This window comes from Aegilops tauschii, chromosome 1, assembly GCF_002575655.3.
Source record: "Aegilops tauschii subsp. strangulata cultivar AL8/78 chromosome 1, Aet v6.0, whole genome shotgun sequence".
NCBI classification, from domain to species: domain Eukaryota; kingdom Viridiplantae; phylum Streptophyta; class Magnoliopsida; order Poales; family Poaceae; genus Aegilops; species Aegilops tauschii.
The window spans coordinates 33396120-33411288 of record NC_053035.3 but is presented as its reverse complement, the minus strand read 5'-3'; the positions used below and the strand labels follow the sequence as shown (position 1 = coordinate 33411288).

General features: G+C 51.1%; 36 non-coding genes across 36 annotated transcripts; all 36 read right to left on the bottom strand.

The window, feature by feature from the left end:
• Nucleotides 1–64: 64 nt before the first annotated feature.
• LOC141040216 (5S ribosomal RNA) lies at nucleotides 65–183 on the bottom strand. Its single transcript, XR_012201120.1, has one exon. It is a non-coding gene; the product is annotated as a 5S ribosomal RNA (ribosomal RNA).
• Nucleotides 184–485: 302 nt separating this feature from the next.
• LOC141040215 (5S ribosomal RNA) lies at nucleotides 486–604 on the bottom strand. Its single transcript, XR_012201119.1, has one exon. It is a non-coding gene; the product is annotated as a 5S ribosomal RNA (ribosomal RNA).
• Nucleotides 605–906: 302 nt separating this feature from the next.
• Nucleotides 907–1025, bottom strand: LOC141040214 (5S ribosomal RNA). Its single transcript, XR_012201118.1, has one exon. It is a non-coding gene; the product is annotated as a 5S ribosomal RNA (ribosomal RNA).
• A 302-nt stretch (nucleotides 1026–1327) lies between these two features.
• LOC141040213 (5S ribosomal RNA) lies at nucleotides 1328–1446 on the bottom strand. Its single transcript, XR_012201117.1, has one exon. It is a non-coding gene; the product is annotated as a 5S ribosomal RNA (ribosomal RNA).
• Nucleotides 1447–1748: 302 nt separating this feature from the next.
• Nucleotides 1749–1867, bottom strand: LOC141040544 (5S ribosomal RNA). The gene has a single exon (XR_012201447.1). It is a non-coding gene; the product is annotated as a 5S ribosomal RNA (ribosomal RNA).
• A 302-nt stretch (nucleotides 1868–2169) lies between these two features.
• Nucleotides 2170–2288, bottom strand: LOC141040212 (5S ribosomal RNA). Its single transcript, XR_012201116.1, has one exon. It is a non-coding gene; the product is annotated as a 5S ribosomal RNA (ribosomal RNA).
• Nucleotides 2289–2590: 302 nt separating this feature from the next.
• Nucleotides 2591–2709, bottom strand: LOC141039653 (5S ribosomal RNA). The gene has a single exon (XR_012200583.1). It is a non-coding gene; the product is annotated as a 5S ribosomal RNA (ribosomal RNA).
• Nucleotides 2710–3011: 302 nt separating this feature from the next.
• Nucleotides 3012–3130, bottom strand: LOC141039494 (5S ribosomal RNA). The gene has a single exon (XR_012200423.1). It is a non-coding gene; the product is annotated as a 5S ribosomal RNA (ribosomal RNA).
• Nucleotides 3131–3432: 302 nt separating this feature from the next.
• LOC141039680 (5S ribosomal RNA) lies at nucleotides 3433–3551 on the bottom strand. The gene has a single exon (XR_012200610.1). It is a non-coding gene; the product is annotated as a 5S ribosomal RNA (ribosomal RNA).
• A 302-nt stretch (nucleotides 3552–3853) lies between these two features.
• LOC141040211 (5S ribosomal RNA) lies at nucleotides 3854–3972 on the bottom strand. Its single transcript, XR_012201115.1, has one exon. It is a non-coding gene; the product is annotated as a 5S ribosomal RNA (ribosomal RNA).
• A 302-nt stretch (nucleotides 3973–4274) lies between these two features.
• On the bottom strand, nucleotides 4275–4393 carry LOC141040210 (5S ribosomal RNA). Its single transcript, XR_012201114.1, has one exon. It is a non-coding gene; the product is annotated as a 5S ribosomal RNA (ribosomal RNA).
• A 302-nt stretch (nucleotides 4394–4695) lies between these two features.
• On the bottom strand, nucleotides 4696–4814 carry LOC141040209 (5S ribosomal RNA). Its single transcript, XR_012201113.1, has one exon. It is a non-coding gene; the product is annotated as a 5S ribosomal RNA (ribosomal RNA).
• Nucleotides 4815–5116: 302 nt separating this feature from the next.
• Nucleotides 5117–5235, bottom strand: LOC141040207 (5S ribosomal RNA). The gene has a single exon (XR_012201111.1). It is a non-coding gene; the product is annotated as a 5S ribosomal RNA (ribosomal RNA).
• A 302-nt stretch (nucleotides 5236–5537) lies between these two features.
• On the bottom strand, nucleotides 5538–5656 carry LOC141040206 (5S ribosomal RNA). The gene has a single exon (XR_012201110.1). It is a non-coding gene; the product is annotated as a 5S ribosomal RNA (ribosomal RNA).
• A 302-nt stretch (nucleotides 5657–5958) lies between these two features.
• LOC141040205 (5S ribosomal RNA) lies at nucleotides 5959–6077 on the bottom strand. The gene has a single exon (XR_012201109.1). It is a non-coding gene; the product is annotated as a 5S ribosomal RNA (ribosomal RNA).
• A 302-nt stretch (nucleotides 6078–6379) lies between these two features.
• On the bottom strand, nucleotides 6380–6498 carry LOC141040204 (5S ribosomal RNA). Its single transcript, XR_012201108.1, has one exon. It is a non-coding gene; the product is annotated as a 5S ribosomal RNA (ribosomal RNA).
• A 302-nt stretch (nucleotides 6499–6800) lies between these two features.
• LOC141040203 (5S ribosomal RNA) lies at nucleotides 6801–6919 on the bottom strand. The gene has a single exon (XR_012201107.1). It is a non-coding gene; the product is annotated as a 5S ribosomal RNA (ribosomal RNA).
• Nucleotides 6920–7221: 302 nt separating this feature from the next.
• Nucleotides 7222–7340, bottom strand: LOC141040202 (5S ribosomal RNA). Its single transcript, XR_012201106.1, has one exon. It is a non-coding gene; the product is annotated as a 5S ribosomal RNA (ribosomal RNA).
• Nucleotides 7341–7642: 302 nt separating this feature from the next.
• On the bottom strand, nucleotides 7643–7761 carry LOC141040201 (5S ribosomal RNA). The gene has a single exon (XR_012201105.1). It is a non-coding gene; the product is annotated as a 5S ribosomal RNA (ribosomal RNA).
• Nucleotides 7762–8063: 302 nt separating this feature from the next.
• LOC141040200 (5S ribosomal RNA) lies at nucleotides 8064–8182 on the bottom strand. The gene has a single exon (XR_012201104.1). It is a non-coding gene; the product is annotated as a 5S ribosomal RNA (ribosomal RNA).
• A 302-nt stretch (nucleotides 8183–8484) lies between these two features.
• On the bottom strand, nucleotides 8485–8603 carry LOC141040199 (5S ribosomal RNA). The gene has a single exon (XR_012201103.1). It is a non-coding gene; the product is annotated as a 5S ribosomal RNA (ribosomal RNA).
• Nucleotides 8604–8905: 302 nt separating this feature from the next.
• Nucleotides 8906–9024, bottom strand: LOC141039747 (5S ribosomal RNA). The gene has a single exon (XR_012200677.1). It is a non-coding gene; the product is annotated as a 5S ribosomal RNA (ribosomal RNA).
• A 303-nt stretch (nucleotides 9025–9327) lies between these two features.
• On the bottom strand, nucleotides 9328–9446 carry LOC141040198 (5S ribosomal RNA). Its single transcript, XR_012201102.1, has one exon. It is a non-coding gene; the product is annotated as a 5S ribosomal RNA (ribosomal RNA).
• A 303-nt stretch (nucleotides 9447–9749) lies between these two features.
• LOC141040196 (5S ribosomal RNA) lies at nucleotides 9750–9868 on the bottom strand. The gene has a single exon (XR_012201100.1). It is a non-coding gene; the product is annotated as a 5S ribosomal RNA (ribosomal RNA).
• A 301-nt stretch (nucleotides 9869–10169) lies between these two features.
• Nucleotides 10170–10289, bottom strand: LOC141039459 (5S ribosomal RNA). Its single transcript, XR_012200388.1, has one exon. It is a non-coding gene; the product is annotated as a 5S ribosomal RNA (ribosomal RNA).
• Nucleotides 10290–10591: 302 nt separating this feature from the next.
• LOC141040195 (5S ribosomal RNA) lies at nucleotides 10592–10710 on the bottom strand. The gene has a single exon (XR_012201099.1). It is a non-coding gene; the product is annotated as a 5S ribosomal RNA (ribosomal RNA).
• A 302-nt stretch (nucleotides 10711–11012) lies between these two features.
• Nucleotides 11013–11131, bottom strand: LOC141040194 (5S ribosomal RNA). The gene has a single exon (XR_012201098.1). It is a non-coding gene; the product is annotated as a 5S ribosomal RNA (ribosomal RNA).
• Nucleotides 11132–11434: 303 nt separating this feature from the next.
• On the bottom strand, nucleotides 11435–11553 carry LOC141040193 (5S ribosomal RNA). The gene has a single exon (XR_012201097.1). It is a non-coding gene; the product is annotated as a 5S ribosomal RNA (ribosomal RNA).
• Nucleotides 11554–11855: 302 nt separating this feature from the next.
• On the bottom strand, nucleotides 11856–11974 carry LOC141040192 (5S ribosomal RNA). Its single transcript, XR_012201096.1, has one exon. It is a non-coding gene; the product is annotated as a 5S ribosomal RNA (ribosomal RNA).
• Nucleotides 11975–12276: 302 nt separating this feature from the next.
• LOC141040191 (5S ribosomal RNA) lies at nucleotides 12277–12395 on the bottom strand. Its single transcript, XR_012201095.1, has one exon. It is a non-coding gene; the product is annotated as a 5S ribosomal RNA (ribosomal RNA).
• Nucleotides 12396–12697: 302 nt separating this feature from the next.
• On the bottom strand, nucleotides 12698–12816 carry LOC141040190 (5S ribosomal RNA). Its single transcript, XR_012201094.1, has one exon. It is a non-coding gene; the product is annotated as a 5S ribosomal RNA (ribosomal RNA).
• Nucleotides 12817–13118: 302 nt separating this feature from the next.
• On the bottom strand, nucleotides 13119–13237 carry LOC141040189 (5S ribosomal RNA). The gene has a single exon (XR_012201093.1). It is a non-coding gene; the product is annotated as a 5S ribosomal RNA (ribosomal RNA).
• A 302-nt stretch (nucleotides 13238–13539) lies between these two features.
• Nucleotides 13540–13658, bottom strand: LOC141040187 (5S ribosomal RNA). Its single transcript, XR_012201091.1, has one exon. It is a non-coding gene; the product is annotated as a 5S ribosomal RNA (ribosomal RNA).
• Nucleotides 13659–13959: 301 nt separating this feature from the next.
• LOC141040186 (5S ribosomal RNA) lies at nucleotides 13960–14078 on the bottom strand. Its single transcript, XR_012201090.1, has one exon. It is a non-coding gene; the product is annotated as a 5S ribosomal RNA (ribosomal RNA).
• A 302-nt stretch (nucleotides 14079–14380) lies between these two features.
• On the bottom strand, nucleotides 14381–14499 carry LOC141040184 (5S ribosomal RNA). Its single transcript, XR_012201088.1, has one exon. It is a non-coding gene; the product is annotated as a 5S ribosomal RNA (ribosomal RNA).
• Nucleotides 14500–14801: 302 nt separating this feature from the next.
• On the bottom strand, nucleotides 14802–14919 carry LOC141039592 (5S ribosomal RNA). The gene has a single exon (XR_012200522.1). It is a non-coding gene; the product is annotated as a 5S ribosomal RNA (ribosomal RNA).
• Between the last annotated feature and the right edge of the window lie 250 nt (nucleotides 14920–15169).

Here is a 15169-nt window from a genome sequence, read left to right as displayed (position 1 = left end):
CGTGCTAAACATACGTCGCGCTCGTGCGTTTTGTTTTGCACGCGGTGCAAAACAAATTAAAAAGGGAATGCAACACGAGGACTTCCCAGGAGGTCACCCATCCTAGTACTACTCTCGCCCAAGCACGCTTAACTTCGGAGTTCTGATGGGATCCGGTGCTTTAGTGCTGGTATGATCGCATCCGACATGTTGCCCCCGTCTTCGTCCCTTATGCTTGCCCCTCCCAGCTCCACTACACACACGATTGCACATTCCTTTGGCCGCTCCCGCTCAACTACGGAGACGAGTTTTACCACGGTTCAACCGCACCAGTGCCTATTTACCATGGTTTCGACCCCTTTCAGAACACGCTTGCCGCCGCTAGACGCGTGAATAATGAGCAGCGAGCTAAAACTTACCGTAAACGTGCAAAATAATAAAACGTGCTAAACATACGTCGCGCTCGTGCGTTTTGTTTTGCACGCGGTGCAAAACAAATTAAAAAGGGAATGCAACACGAGGACTTCCCAGGAGGTCACCCATCCTAGTACTACTCTCGCCCAAGCACGCTTAACTTCGGAGTTCTGATGGGATCCGGTGCTTTAGTGCTGGTATGATCGCATCCGACATGTTGCCCCCGTCTTCGTCCCTTATGCTTGCCCCTCCCAGCTCCACTACACACACGATTGCACATTCCTTTGGCCGCTCCCGCTCAACTACGGAGACGAGTTTTACCACGGTTCAACCGCACCAGTGCCTATTTACCATGGTTTCGACCCCTTTCAGAACACGCTTGCCGCCGCTAGACGCGTGAATAATGAGCAGCGAGCTAAAACTTACCGTAAACGTGCAAAATAATAAAACGTGCTAAACATACGTCGCGCTCGTGCGTTTTGTTTTGCACGCGGTGCAAAACAAATTAAAAAGGGAATGCAACACGAGGACTTCCCAGGAGGTCACCCATCCTAGTACTACTCTCGCCCAAGCACGCTTAACTTCGGAGTTCTGATGGGATCCGGTGCTTTAGTGCTGGTATGATCGCATCCGACATGTTGCCCCCGTCTTCGTCCCTTATGCTTGCCCCTCCCAGCTCCACTACACACACGATTGCACATTCCTTTGGCCGCTCCCGCTCAACTACGGAGACGAGTTTTACCACGGTTCAACCGCACCAGTGCCTATTTACCATGGTTTCGACCCCTTTCAGAACACGCTTGCCGCCGCTAGACGCGTGAATAATGAGCAGCGAGCTAAAACTTATCGTAAACGTGCAAAATAATAAAACGTGCTAAACATACGTCGCGCTCGTGCGTTTTGTTTTGCACGCGGTGCAAAACAAATTAAAAAGGGAATGCAACACGAGGACTTCCCAGGAGGTCACCCATCCTAGTACTACTCTCGCCCAAGCACGCTTAACTTCGGAGTTCTGATGGGATCCGGTGCTTTAGTGCTGGTATGATCGCATCCGACATGTTGCCCCCGTCTTCGTCCCTTATGCTTGCCCCTCCCAGCTCCACTACACACACGATTGCACATTCCTTTGGCCGCTCCCGCTCAACTACGGAGACGAGTTTTACCACGGTTCAACCGCACCAGTGCCTATTTACCATGGTTTCGACCCCTTTCAGAACACGCTTGCCGCCGCTAGACGCGTGAATAATGAGCAGCGAGCTAAAACTTACCGTAAACGTGCAAAATAATAAAACGTGCTAAACATACGTCGCGCTCGTGCGTTTTGTTTTGCACGCGGTGCAAAACAAATTAAAAAGGGAATGCAACACGAGGACTTCCCAGGAGGCCACCCATCCTAGTACTACTCTCGCCCAAGCACGCTTAACTTCGGAGTTCTGATGGGATCCGGTGCTTTAGTGCTGGTATGATCGCATCCGACATGTTACCCCCGTCTTCGTCCCTTATGCTTGCCCCTCCCAGCTCCACTACACACACGATTGCACATTCCTTTGGCCGCTCCCGCTCAACTACGGAGACGAGTTTTACCACGGTTCAACCGCACCAGTGCCTATTTACCATGGTTTCGACCCCTTTCAGAACACGCTTGCCGCCGCTAGACGCGTGAATAATGAGCAGCGAGCTAAAACTTACCGTAAACGTGCAAAATAATAAAACGTGCTAAACATACGTCGCGCTCGTGCGTTTTGTTTTGCACGCGGTGCAAAACAAATTAAAAAGGGAATGCAACACGAGGACTTCCCAGGAGGTCACCCATCCTAGTACTACTCTCGCCCAAGCACGCTTAACTTCGGAGTTCTGATGGGATCCGGTGCTTTAGTGCTGGTATGATCGCATCCGACATGTTACCCCCGTCTTCGTCCCTTATGCTTGCCCCTCCCAGCTCCACTACACACACGATTGCACATTCCTTTGGCCGCTCCCGCTCAACTACGGAGACGAGTTTTACCACGGTTCAACCGCACCAGTGCCTATTTACCATGGTTTCGACCCCTTTCAGAACACGCTTGCCGCCGCTAGACGCGTGAATAATGAGCAGCGAGCTAAAACTTACCGTAAACGTGCAAAATAATAAAACGTGCTAAACATACGTCGCGCTCGTGCGTTTTGTTTTGCACGCGGTGCAAAACAAATTAAAAAGGGAATGCAACACGAGGACTTCCCAGGAGGTCACCCATCCTAGTACTACTCTCGCCCAAGCACGTTTAACTTCAGAGTTCTGATGGGATCCGGTGCTTTAGTGCTGGTACGATCGCATCCGATATGTTACCCCCGTCTTCATCCCTTATGCTTGCCCCTCCCAGCTCCACTACACACACGATTGCACATTTCTTTGGCCGCTCCCGCTCAACTACGGAGACGAGTTTTACCACGGTTCAACCGCACCAGTGCCTATTTACCATGGTTTCGACCCCTTTCAGAACACGCTTGCCGCCGCTAGACGCGTGAATAATGAGCAGCGAGCTAAAACTTACCGTAAACGTGCAAAATAATAAAACGTGCTAAACATACGTCGCGCTCGTGCGTTTTGTTTTGCACGCGGTGCAAAACAAATTAAAAAGGGAATGCAACACGAGGACTTCCCAGGAGGCAACCCATCCTAGTACTACTCTCGCCCAAGCACGCTTAACTTCGGAGTTCTGATGGGATCCGGTGCTTTAGTGCTGGTATGATCGCATCCGACATGTTACCCCCGTCTTCGTCCCTTATGCTTGCCCCTCCCAGCTCCACTACACACACGATTGCACATTCCTTTGGCCGCTCCCGCTCAACTACGGAGACGAGTTTTACCACGGTTCAACCGCACCAGTGCCTATTTACCATGGTTTCGACCCCTTTCAGAACACGCTTGCCGCCGCTAGACGCGTGAATAATGAGCAGCGAGCTAAAACTTACCGTAAACGTGCAAAATAATAAAACGTGCTAAACATACGTCGCGCTCGTGCGTTTTGTTTTGCACGCGGTGCAAAACAAATTAAAAAGGGAATGCAACACGAGGACTTCCCAGGAGGCCACCCATCCTAGTACTACTCTCGCCCAAGCAGGCTTAACTTCGGAGTTCTGATGGGATCCGGTGCTTTAGTGCTGGTATGATCGCATCCGACATGTTACCCCCGTCTTCGTCCCTTATGCTTGCCCCTCCCAGCTCCACTACACACACGATTGCACATTCCTTTGGCCGCTCCCGCTCAACTACGGAGACGAGTTTTACCACGGTTCAACCGCACCAGTGCCTATTTACCATGGTTTCGACCCCTTTCAGAACACGCTTGCCGCCGCTAGACGCGTGAATAATGAGCAGCGAGCTAAAACTTACCGTAAACGTGCAAAATAATAAAACGTGCTAAACATACGTCGCGCTCGTGCGTTTTGTTTTGCACGCGGTGCAAAACAAATTAAAAAGGGAATGCAACACGAGGACTTCCCAGGAGGTCACCCATCCTAGTACTACTCTCGCCCAAGCACGCTTAACTTCGGAGTTCTGATGGGATCCGGTGCTTTAGTGCTGGTATGATCGCATCCGACATGTTACCCCCGTCTTCGTCCCTTATGCTTGCCCCTCCCAGCTCCACTACACACACGATTGCACATTCCTTTGGCCGCTCCCGCTCAACTACGGAGACGAGTTTTACCACGGTTCAACCGCACCAGTGCCTATTTACCATGGTTTCGACCCCTTTCAGAACACGCTTGCCGCCGCTAGACGCGTGAATAATGAGCAGCGAGCTAAAACTTACCGTAAACGTGCAAAATAATAAAACGTGCTAAACATACGTCGCGCTCGTGCGTTTTGTTTTGCACGCGGTGCAAAACAAATTAAAAAGGGAATGCAACACGAGGACTTCCCAGGAGGTCACCCATCCTAGTACTACTCTCGCCCAAGCACGCTTAACTTCGGAGTTCTGATGGGATCCGGTGCTTTAGTGCTGGTATGATCGCATCCGACATGTTACCCCCGTCTTCGTCCCTTATGCTTGCCCCTCCCAGCTCCACTACACACACGATTGCACATTCCTTTGGCCGCTCCCGCTCAACTACGGAGACGAGTTTTACCACGGTTCAACCGCACCAGTGCCTATTTACCATGGTTTCGACCCCTTTCAGAACACGCTTGCCGCCGCTAGACGCGTGAATAATGAGCAGCGAGCTAAAACTTACCGTAAACGTGCAAAATAATAAAACGTGCTAAACATACGTCGCGCTCGTGCGTTTTGTTTTGCACGCGGTGCAAAACAAATTAAAAAGGGAATGCAACACGAGGACTTCCCAGGAGGTCACCCATCCTAGTACTACTCTCGCCCAAGCACGCTTAACTTCGGAGTTCTGATGGGATCCGGTGCTTTAGTGCTGGTATGATCGCATCCGACATGTTACCCCCGTCTTCGTCCCTTATGCTTGCCCCTCCCAGCTCCACTACACACACGATTGCACATTCCTTTGGCCGCTCCCGCTCAACTACGGAGACGAGTTTTACCACGGTTCAACCGCACCAGTGCCTATTTACCATGGTTTCGACCCCTTTCAGAACACGCTTGCCGCCGCTAGACGCGTGAATAATGAGCAGCGAGCTAAAACTTACCGTAAACGTGCAAAATAATAAAACGTGCTAAACATACGTCGCGCTCGTGCGTTTTGTTTTGCACGCGGTGCAAAACAAATTAAAAAGGGAATGCAACACGAGGACTTCCCAGGAGGTCACCCATCCTAGTACTACTCTCGCCCAAGCACGCTTAACTTCGGAGTTCTGATGGGATCCGGTGCTTTAGTGCTGGTATGATCGCATCCGACATGTTACCCCCGTCTTCGTCCCTTATGCTTGCCCCTCCCAGCTCCACTACACACACGATTGCACATTCCTTTGGCCGCTCCCGCTCAACTACGGAGACGAGTTTTACCACGGTTCAACCGCACCAGTGCCTATTTACCATGGTTTCGACCCCTTTCAGAACACGCTTGCCGCCGCTAGACGCGTGAATAATGAGCAGCGAGCTAAAACTTACCGTAAACGTGCAAAATAATAAAACGTGCTAAACATACGTCGCGCTCGTGCGTTTTGTTTTGCACGCGGTGCAAAACAAATTAAAAAGGGAATGCAACACGAGGACTTCCCAGGAGGTCACCCATCCTAGTACTACTCTCGCCCAAGCACGCTTAACTTCGGAGTTCTGATGGGATCCGGTGCTTTAGTGCTGGTATGATCGCATCCGACATGTTACCCCCGTCTTCGTCCCTTATGCTTGCCCCTCCCAGCTCCACTACACACACGATTGCACATTCCTTTGGCCGCTCCCGCTCAACTACGGAGACGAGTTTTACCACGGTTCAACCGCACCAGTGCCTATTTACCATGGTTTCGACCCCTTTCAGAACACGCTTGCCGCCGCTAGACGCGTGAATAATGAGCAGCGAGCTAAAACTTACCGTAAACGTGCAAAATAATAAAACGTGCTAAACATACGTCGCGCTCGTGCGTTTTGTTTTGCACGCGGTGCAAAACAAATTAAAAAGGGAATGCAACACGAGGACTTCCCAGGAGGTCACCCATCCTAGTACTACTCTCGCCCAAGCACGCTTAACTTCGGAGTTCTGATGGGATCCGGTGCTTTAGTGCTGGTATGATCGCATCCGACATGTTACCCCCGTCTTCGTCCCTTATGCTTGCCCCTCCCAGCTCCACTACACACACGATTGCACATTCCTTTGGCCGCTCCCGCTCAACTACGGAGACGAGTTTTACCACGGTTCAACCGCACCAGTGCCTATTTACCATGGTTTCGACCCCTTTCAGAACACGCTTGCCGCCGCTAGACGCGTGAATAATGAGCAGCGAGCTAAAACTTACCGTAAACGTGCAAAATAATAAAACGTGCTAAACATACGTCGCGCTCGTGCGTTTTGTTTTGCACGCGGTGCAAAACAAATTAAAAAGGGAATGCAACACGAGGACTTCCCAGGAGGTCACCCATCCTAGTACTACTCTCGCCCAAGCACGCTTAACTTCGGAGTTCTGATGGGATCCGGTGCTTTAGTGCTGGTATGATCGCATCCGACATGTTACCCCCGTCTTCGTCCCTTATGCTTGCCCCTCCCAGCTCCACTACACACACGATTGCACATTCCTTTGGCCGCTCCCGCTCAACTACGGAGACGAGTTTTACCACGGTTCAACCGCACCAGTGCCTATTTACCATGGTTTCGACCCCTTTCAGAACACGCTTGCCGCCGCTAGACGCGTGAATAATGAGCAGCGAGCTAAAACTTACCGTAAACGTGCAAAATAATAAAACGTGCTAAACATACGTCGCGCTCGTGCGTTTTGTTTTGCACGCGGTGCAAAACAAATTAAAAAGGGAATGCAACACGAGGACTTCCCAGGAGGTCACCCATCCTAGTACTACTCTCGCCCAAGCACGCTTAACTTCGGAGTTCTGATGGGATCCGGTGCTTTAGTGCTGGTATGATCGCATCCGACATGTTACCCCCGTCTTCGTCCCTTATGCTTGCCCCTCCCAGCTCCACTACACACACGATTGCACATTCCTTTGGCCGCTCCCGCTCAACTACGGAGACGAGTTTTACCACGGTTCAACCGCACCAGTGCCTATTTACCATGGTTTCGACCCCTTTCAGAACACGCTTGCCGCCGCTAGACGCGTGAATAATGAGCAGCGAGCTAAAACTTACCGTAAACGTGCAAAATAATAAAACGTGCTAAACATACGTCGCGCTCGTGCGTTTTGTTTTGCACGCGGTGCAAAACAAATTAAAAAGGGAATGCAACACGAGGACTTCCCAGGAGGTCACCCATCCTAGTACTACTCTCGCCCAAGCACGCTTAACTTCGGAGTTCTGATGGGATCCGGTGCTTTAGTGCTGGTATGATCGCATCCGACATGTTACCCCCGTCTTCGTCCCTTATGCTTGCCCCTCCCAGCTCCACTACACACACGATTGCACATTCCTTTGGCCGCTCCCGCTCAACTACGGAGACGAGTTTTACCACGGTTCAACCGCACCAGTGCCTATTTACCATGGTTTCGACCCCTTTCAGAACACGCTTGCCGCCGCTAGACGCGTGAATAATGAGCAGCGAGCTAAAACTTACCGTAAACGTGCAAAATAATAAAACGTGCTAAACATACGTCGCGCTCGTGCGTTTTGTTTTGCACGCGGTGCAAAACAAATTAAAAAGGGAATGCAACACGAGGACTTCCCAGGAGGTCACCCATCCTAGTACTACTCTCGCCCAAGCACGCTTAACTTCGGAGTTCTGATGGGATCCGGTGCTTTAGTGCTGGTATGATCGCATCCGACATGTTACCCCCGTCTTCGTCCCTTATGCTTGCCCCTCCCAGCTCCACTACACACACGATTGCACATTCCTTTGGCCGCTCCCGCTCAACTACGGAGACGAGTTTTACCACGGTTCAACCGCACCAGTGCCTATTTACCATGGTTTCGACCCCTTTCAGAACACGCTTGCCGTCGCTAGACGCGTGAATAATGAGCAGCGAGCTAAAACTTACCGTAAACGTGCAAAATAATAAAACGTGCTAAACATACGTCGCGCTCGTGCGTTTTGTTTTGCACGCGGTGCAAAACAAATTAAAAAGGGAATGCAACACGAGGACTTCCCAGGAGGTCACCCATCCTAGTACTACTCTCGCCCAAGCACGCTTAACTTCGGAGTTCTGATGGGATCCGGTGCTTTAGTGCTGGTATGATCGCATCCGACATGTTACCCCCGTCTTCGTCCCTTATGCTTGCCCCTCCCAGCTCCACTACACACACGATTGCACATTCCTTTGGCCGCTCCCGCTCAACTACGGAGACGAGTTTTACCACGGTTCAACCGCACCAGTGCCTATTTACCATGGTTTCGACCCCTTTCAGAACACGCTTGCCGCCGCTAGACGCGTGAATAATGAGCAGCGAGCTAAAACTTACCGTAAACGTGCAAAATAATAAAACGTGCTAAACATACGTCGCGCTCGTGCGTTTTGTTTTGCACGCGGTGCAAAACAAATTAAAAAGGGAATGCAACACGAGGACTTCCCAGGAGGTCACCCATCCTAGTACTACTCTCGCCCAAGCACGCTTAACTTCGGAGTTCTGATGGGATCCGGTGCTTTAGTGCTGGTATGATCGCATCCGACATGTTACCCCCGTCTTCGTCCCTTATGCTTGCCCCTCCCAGCTCCACTACACACACGATTGCACATTCCTTTGGCCGCTCCCGCTCAACTACGGAGACGAGTTTTACCACGGTTCAACCGCACCAGTGCCTATTTACCATGGTTTCGACCCCTTTCAGAACACGCTTGCCGCCGCTAGACGCGTGAATAATGAGCAGCGAGCTAAAACTTACCGTAAACGTGCAAAATAATAAAACGTGCTAAACATACGTCGCGCTCGTGCGTTTTGTTTTGCACGCGGTGCAAAACAAATTAAAAAGGGAATGCAACACGAGGACTTCCCAGGAGGTCACCCATCCTAGTACTACGATCGCCCAAGCACGCTTAACTTCGGAGTTCTGATGGGATCCGGTGCTTTAGTGCTGGTATGATCGCATCCGACATGTTACCCCCCGTCTTCGTCCCTTATGCTTGCCCCTCCCAGCTCCACTACACACACGATTGCACATTCCTTTGGCCGCTCCCGCTCAACTACGGAGACGAGTTTTACCACGGTTCAACCGCACCAGTGCCTATTTACCATGGTTTCGACCCCTTTCAGAACACGCTTGCCGCCGCTAGACGCGTGAATAATGAGCAGCGAGCTAAAACTTACCGTAAACGTGCAAAATAATAAAACGTGCTAAACATACGTCGCGCTCGTGCGTTTTGTTTTGCACGCGGTGCAAAACAAATTAAAAAGGGAATGCAACACGAGGACTTCCCAGGAGGTCACCCATCCTAGTACTACTCTCGCCCAAGCACGCTTAACTTCGGAGTTCTGATGGGATCCGGTGCTTTAGTGCTGGTATGATCGCATCCGACATGTTACCCCCCGTCTTCGTCCCTTATGCTTGCCCCTCCCAGCTCCACTACACACACGATTGCACATTCCTTTGGCCGCTCCCGCTCAACTACGGAGACGAGTTTTACCACGGTTCAACCGCACCAGTGCCTATTTACCATGGTTTCGACCCCTTTCAGAACACGCTTGCCGCCGCTAGACGCGTGAATAATGAGCAGCGAGCTAAAACTTACCGTAAACGTGCAAAATAATAAAACGTGCTAAACATACGTCGCGCTCGTGCGTTTTGTTTTGCACGCGGTGCAAAACAAATTAAAAAGGGAATGCAACACGAGGACTTCCCAGGAGGTCACCCATCCTAGTACTACTCTCGCCCAAGCACGCTTAACTTCGGAGTTCTGATGGGATCCGGTGCTTTAGTGCTGGTATGATCGCATCCGACATGTTACCCCCGTCTTCGTCCCTTATGCTTGCCCCTCCCAGCTCCACTACACACACGATTGCACATTCCTTTGGCCGCTCCCGCTCAACTACGGAGACGAGTTTTACCACGGTTCAACCGCACCAGTGCCTATTTACCATGGTTTCGACCCCTTTCAGAACACGCTTGCCGCCGCTAGACGCGTGAATAATGAGCAGCGAGCTAAAACTTACCGTAAACGTGCAAAATAATAAAACGTGCTAAACATACGTCGCGCTCGTGCGTTTTGTTTTGCACGCGGTGCAAAACAAATTAAAAGGGAATGCAACACGAGGGACTTCCCAGGAGGTCACCCATCCTAGTACTACTCTCGCCCAAGCACGCTTAACTTCGGAGTTCTGATGGGATCCGGTGCTTTAGTGCTGGTATGATCGCATCCGACATGTTACCCCCGTCTTCGTCCCTTATGCTTGCCCCTCCCAGCTCCACTACACACACGATTGCACATTCCTTTGGCCGCTCCCGCTCAACTACGGAGACGAGTTTTACCACGGTTCAACCGCACCAGTGCCTATTTACCATGGTTTCGACCCCTTTCAGAACACGCTTGCCGCCGCTAGACGCGTGAATAATGAGCAGCGAGCTAAAACTTACCGTAAACGTGCAAAATAATAAAACGTGCTAAACATACGTCGCGCTCGTGCGTTTTGTTTTGCACGCGGTGCAAAACAAATTAAAAAGGGAATGCAACACGAGGACTTCCCAGGAGGTCACCCATCCTAGTACTACTCTCGCCCAAGCACGCTTAACTTCGGAGTTCTGATGGGATCCGGTGCTTTAGTGCTGGTATGATCGCATCCGACATGTTACCCCCGTCTTCGTCCCTTATGCTTGCCCCTCCCAGCTCCACTACACACACGATTGCACATTCCTTTGGCCGCTCCCGCTCAACTACGGAGACGAGTTTTACCACGGTTCAACCGCACCAGTGCCTATTTATCATGGTTTCGACCCCTTTCAGAACACGCTTGCCGCCGCTAGACGCGTGAATAATGAGCAGCGAGCTAAAACTTACCGTAAACGTGCAAAATAATAAAACGTGCTAAACATACGTCGCGCTCGTGCGTTTTGTTTTGCACGCGGTGCAAAACAAATTAAAAAGGGAATGCAACACGAGGACTTCCCAGGAGGTCACCCATCCTAGTACTACTCTCGCCCAAGCACGCTTAACTTCGGAGTTCTGATGGGATCCGGTGCTTTAGTGCTGGTATGATCGCATCCGACATGTTACCCCCGTCTTCGTCCCTTATGCTTGCCCCTCCCAGCTCCACTACACACACGATTGCACATTCCTTTGGCCGCTCCCCGCTCAACTACGGAGACGAGTTTTACCACGGTTCAACCGCACCAGTGCCTATTTACCATGGTTTCGACCCCTTTCAGAACACGCTTGCCGCCGCTAGACGCGTGAATAATGAGCAGCGAGCTAAAACTTACCGTAAACGTGCAAAATAATAAAACGTGCTAAACATACGTCGCGCTCGTGCGTTTTGTTTTGCACGCGGTGCAAAACAAATTAAAAAGGGAATGCAACACGAGGACTTCCCAGGAGGTCACCCATCCTAGTACTACTCTCGCCCAAGCACGCTTAACTTCGGAGTTCTGATGGGATCCGGTGCTTTAGTGCTGGTATGATCGCATCCGACATGTTACCCCCGTCTTCGTCCCTTATGCTTGCCCCTCCCAGCTCCACTACACACACGATTGCACATTCCTTTGGCCGCTCCCGCTCAACTACGGAGACGAGTTTTACCACGGTTCAACCGCACCAGTGCCTATTTACCATGGTTTCGACCCCTTTCAGAACACGCTTGCCGCCGCTAGACGCGTGAATAATGAGCAGCGAGCTAAAACTTACCGTAAACGTGCAAAATAATAAAACGTGCTAAACATACGTCGCGCTCGTGCGTTTTGTTTTGCACGCGGTGCAAAACAAATTAAAAAGGGAATGCAACACGAGGACTTCCCAGGAGGTCACCCATCCTAGTACTACTCTCGCCCAAGCACGCTTAACTTCGGAGTTCTGATGGGATCCGGTGCTTTAGTGCTGGTATGATCGCATCCGACATGTTACCCCCGTCTTCGTCCCTTATGCTTGCCCCTCCCAGCTCCACTACACACACGATTGCACATTCCTTTGGCCGCTCCCGCTCAACTACGGAGACGAGTTTTACCACGGTTCAACCGCACCAGTGCCTATTTACCATGGTTTCGACCCCTTTCAGAACACGCTTGCCGCCGCTAGACGCGTGAATAATGAGCAGCGAGCAAAAACTTACCGTAAACGTGCAAAATAATAAAACGTGCTAAACATACGTCGCGCTCGTGCGTTTTGTTTTGCACGCGGTGCAAAACAAATTAAAAAGGGAATGCAACACGAGGACTTCCCAGGAGGTCACCCATCCTAGTACTACTCTCGCCCAAGCACGCTTAACTTCGGAGTTCTGATGGGATCCGGTGCTTTAGTGCTGGTATGATCGCATCCGACATGTTACCCCCGTCTTCGTCCCTTATGCTTGCCCCTCCCAGCTCCACTACACACACGATTGCACATTCCTTTGGCCGCTCCCGCTCAACTACGGAGACGAGTTTTACCACGGTTCAACCGCACCAGTGCCTATTTACCATGGTTTCGACCCCTTTCAGAACACGCTTGCCGCCGCTAGACGCGTGAATAATGAGCAGCGAGCTAAAACTTACCGTAAACGTGCAAAATAATAAAACGTGCTAAACATACGTCGCGCTCGTGCGTTTTGTTTTGCACGCGGTGCAAAACAAATTAAAAAGGGAATGCAACACGAGGACTTCCCAGGAGGTCACCCATCCTAGTACTACTCTCGCCCAAGCACGCTTAACTTCGGAGTTCTGATGGGATCCGGTGCTTTAGTGCTGGTATGATCGCATCCGACATGTTACCCCCGTCTTCGTCCCTTATGCTTGCCCCTCCCAGCTCCACTACACACACGATTGCACATTCCTTTGGCCGCTCCCGCTCAACTACGGAGACGAGTTTTACCACGGTTCAACCGCACCAGTGCCTATTTACCATGGTTTCGACCCCTTTCAGAACACGCTTGCCGCCGCTAGACGCGTGAATAATGAGCAGCGAGCTAAAACTTACCGTAAACGTGCAAAATAATAAAACGTGCTAAACATACGTCGCGCTCGTGCGTTTTGTTTTGCACGCGGTGCAAAACAAATTAAAAAGGGAATGCAACACGAGGACTTCCCAGGAGGTCACCCATCCTAGTACTACTCTCGCCCAAGCACGCTTAACTTCGGAGTTCTGATGGGATCCGGTGCTTTAGTGCTGGTATGATCGCATCCGACATGTTACCCCCGTCTTCGTCCCTTATGCTTGCCCCTCCCAGCTCCACTACACACACGATTGCACATTCCTTTGGCCGCTCCCGCTCAACTACGGAGACGAGTTTTACCACGGTTCAACCGCACCAGTGCCTATTTACCATGGTTTCGACCCCTTTCAGAACACGCTTGCCGCCGCTAGACGCGTGAATAATGAGCAGCGAGCTAAAACTTACCGTAAACGTGCAAAATAATAAAACGTGCTAAACATACGTCGCGCTCGTGCGTTTTGTTTTGCACGCGGTGCAAAACAAATTAAAAAGGGAATGCAACACGAGGACTTCCCAGGAGGTCACCCATCCTAGTACTACTCTCGCCCAAGCACGCTTAACTTCGGAGTTCTGATGGGATCCGGTGCTTTAGTGCTGGTATGATCGCATCCGACATGTTACCCCGTCTTCGTCCCTTATGCTTGCCCCTCCCAGCTCCACTACACACACGATTGCACATTCCTTTGGCCGCTCCCGCTCAACTACGGAGACGAGTTTTACCACGGTTCAACCGCACCAGTGCCTATTTACCATGGTTTCGACCCCTTTCAGAACACGCTTGCCGCCGCTAGACGCGTGAATAATGAGCAGCGAGCTAAAACTTACCGTAAACGTGCAAAATAATAAAACGTGCTAAACATACGTCGCGCTCGTGCGTTTTGTTTTGCACGCGGTGCAAAACAAATTAAAAAGGGAATGCAACACGAGGACTTCCCAGGAGGTCACCCATCCTAGTACTACTCTCGCCCAAGCACGCTTAACTTCGGAGTTCTGATGGGATCCGGTGCTTTAGTGCTGGTATGATCGCATCCGACATGTTACCCCCGTCTTCGTCCCTTATGCTTGCCCCTCCCAGCTCCACTACACACACGATTGCACATTCCTTTGGCCGCTCCCGCTCAACTACGGAGACGAGTTTTACCACGGTTCAACCGCACCAGTGCCTATTTACCATGGTTTCGACCCCTTTCAGAACACGCTTGCCGCCGCTAGACGCGTGAATAATGAGCAGCGAGCTAAAACTTACCGTAAACGTGCAAAATAATAAAACGTGCTAAACATACGTCGCGCTCGTGCGTTTTGTTTTGCACGCGGTGCAAAACAAATTAAAAAGGGAATGCAACACGAGGACTTCCCAGGAGGTCACCCATCCTAGTACTACTCTCGCCCAAGCACGCTTAACTTCGGAGTTCTGATGGGATCCGGTGCTTTAGTGCTGGTATGATCGCATCCGACATGTTACCCCCGTCTTCGTCCCTTATGCTTGCCCCTCCCAGCTCCACTACACACACAATTGCACATTCCTTTGGCCGCTCCCGCTCAACTACGGAGACGAGTTTTACCACGGTTCAACCGCACCAGTGCCTATTTACCATGGTTTCGACCCCTTTCAGAACACGCTTGCCGCCGCTAGACGCGTGAATAATGAGCAGCGAGCAAAAACTTACCGTAAACGTGCAAAATAATAAAACGTGCTAAACATACGTCGCGCTCGTGCGTTTTGTTTTGCACGCGGTGCAAAACAAATTAAAAAGGGAATGCAACACGAGGACTTCCAGGAGGTCACCCATCCTAGTACTACTCTCGCCCAAGCACGCTTAACTTCGGAGTTCTGATGGGATCCGGTGCTTTAGTGCTGGTATGATCGCATCCGACATGTTACCCCCGTCTTCGTCCCTTATGCTTGCCCCTCCCAGCTCCACTACACACACGATTGCACATTCCTTTGGCCGCTCCCCGCTCAACTACGGAGACGAGTTTTACCACGGTTCAACCGCACCAGTGCCTATTTACCATGGTTTCGACCCCTTTCAGAACACGCTTGCCGCCGCTAGACGCGTGAATAATGAGCAGCGAGCTAAAACTTACCGTAAACGTGCAAAATAATAAAACGTGCTAAACA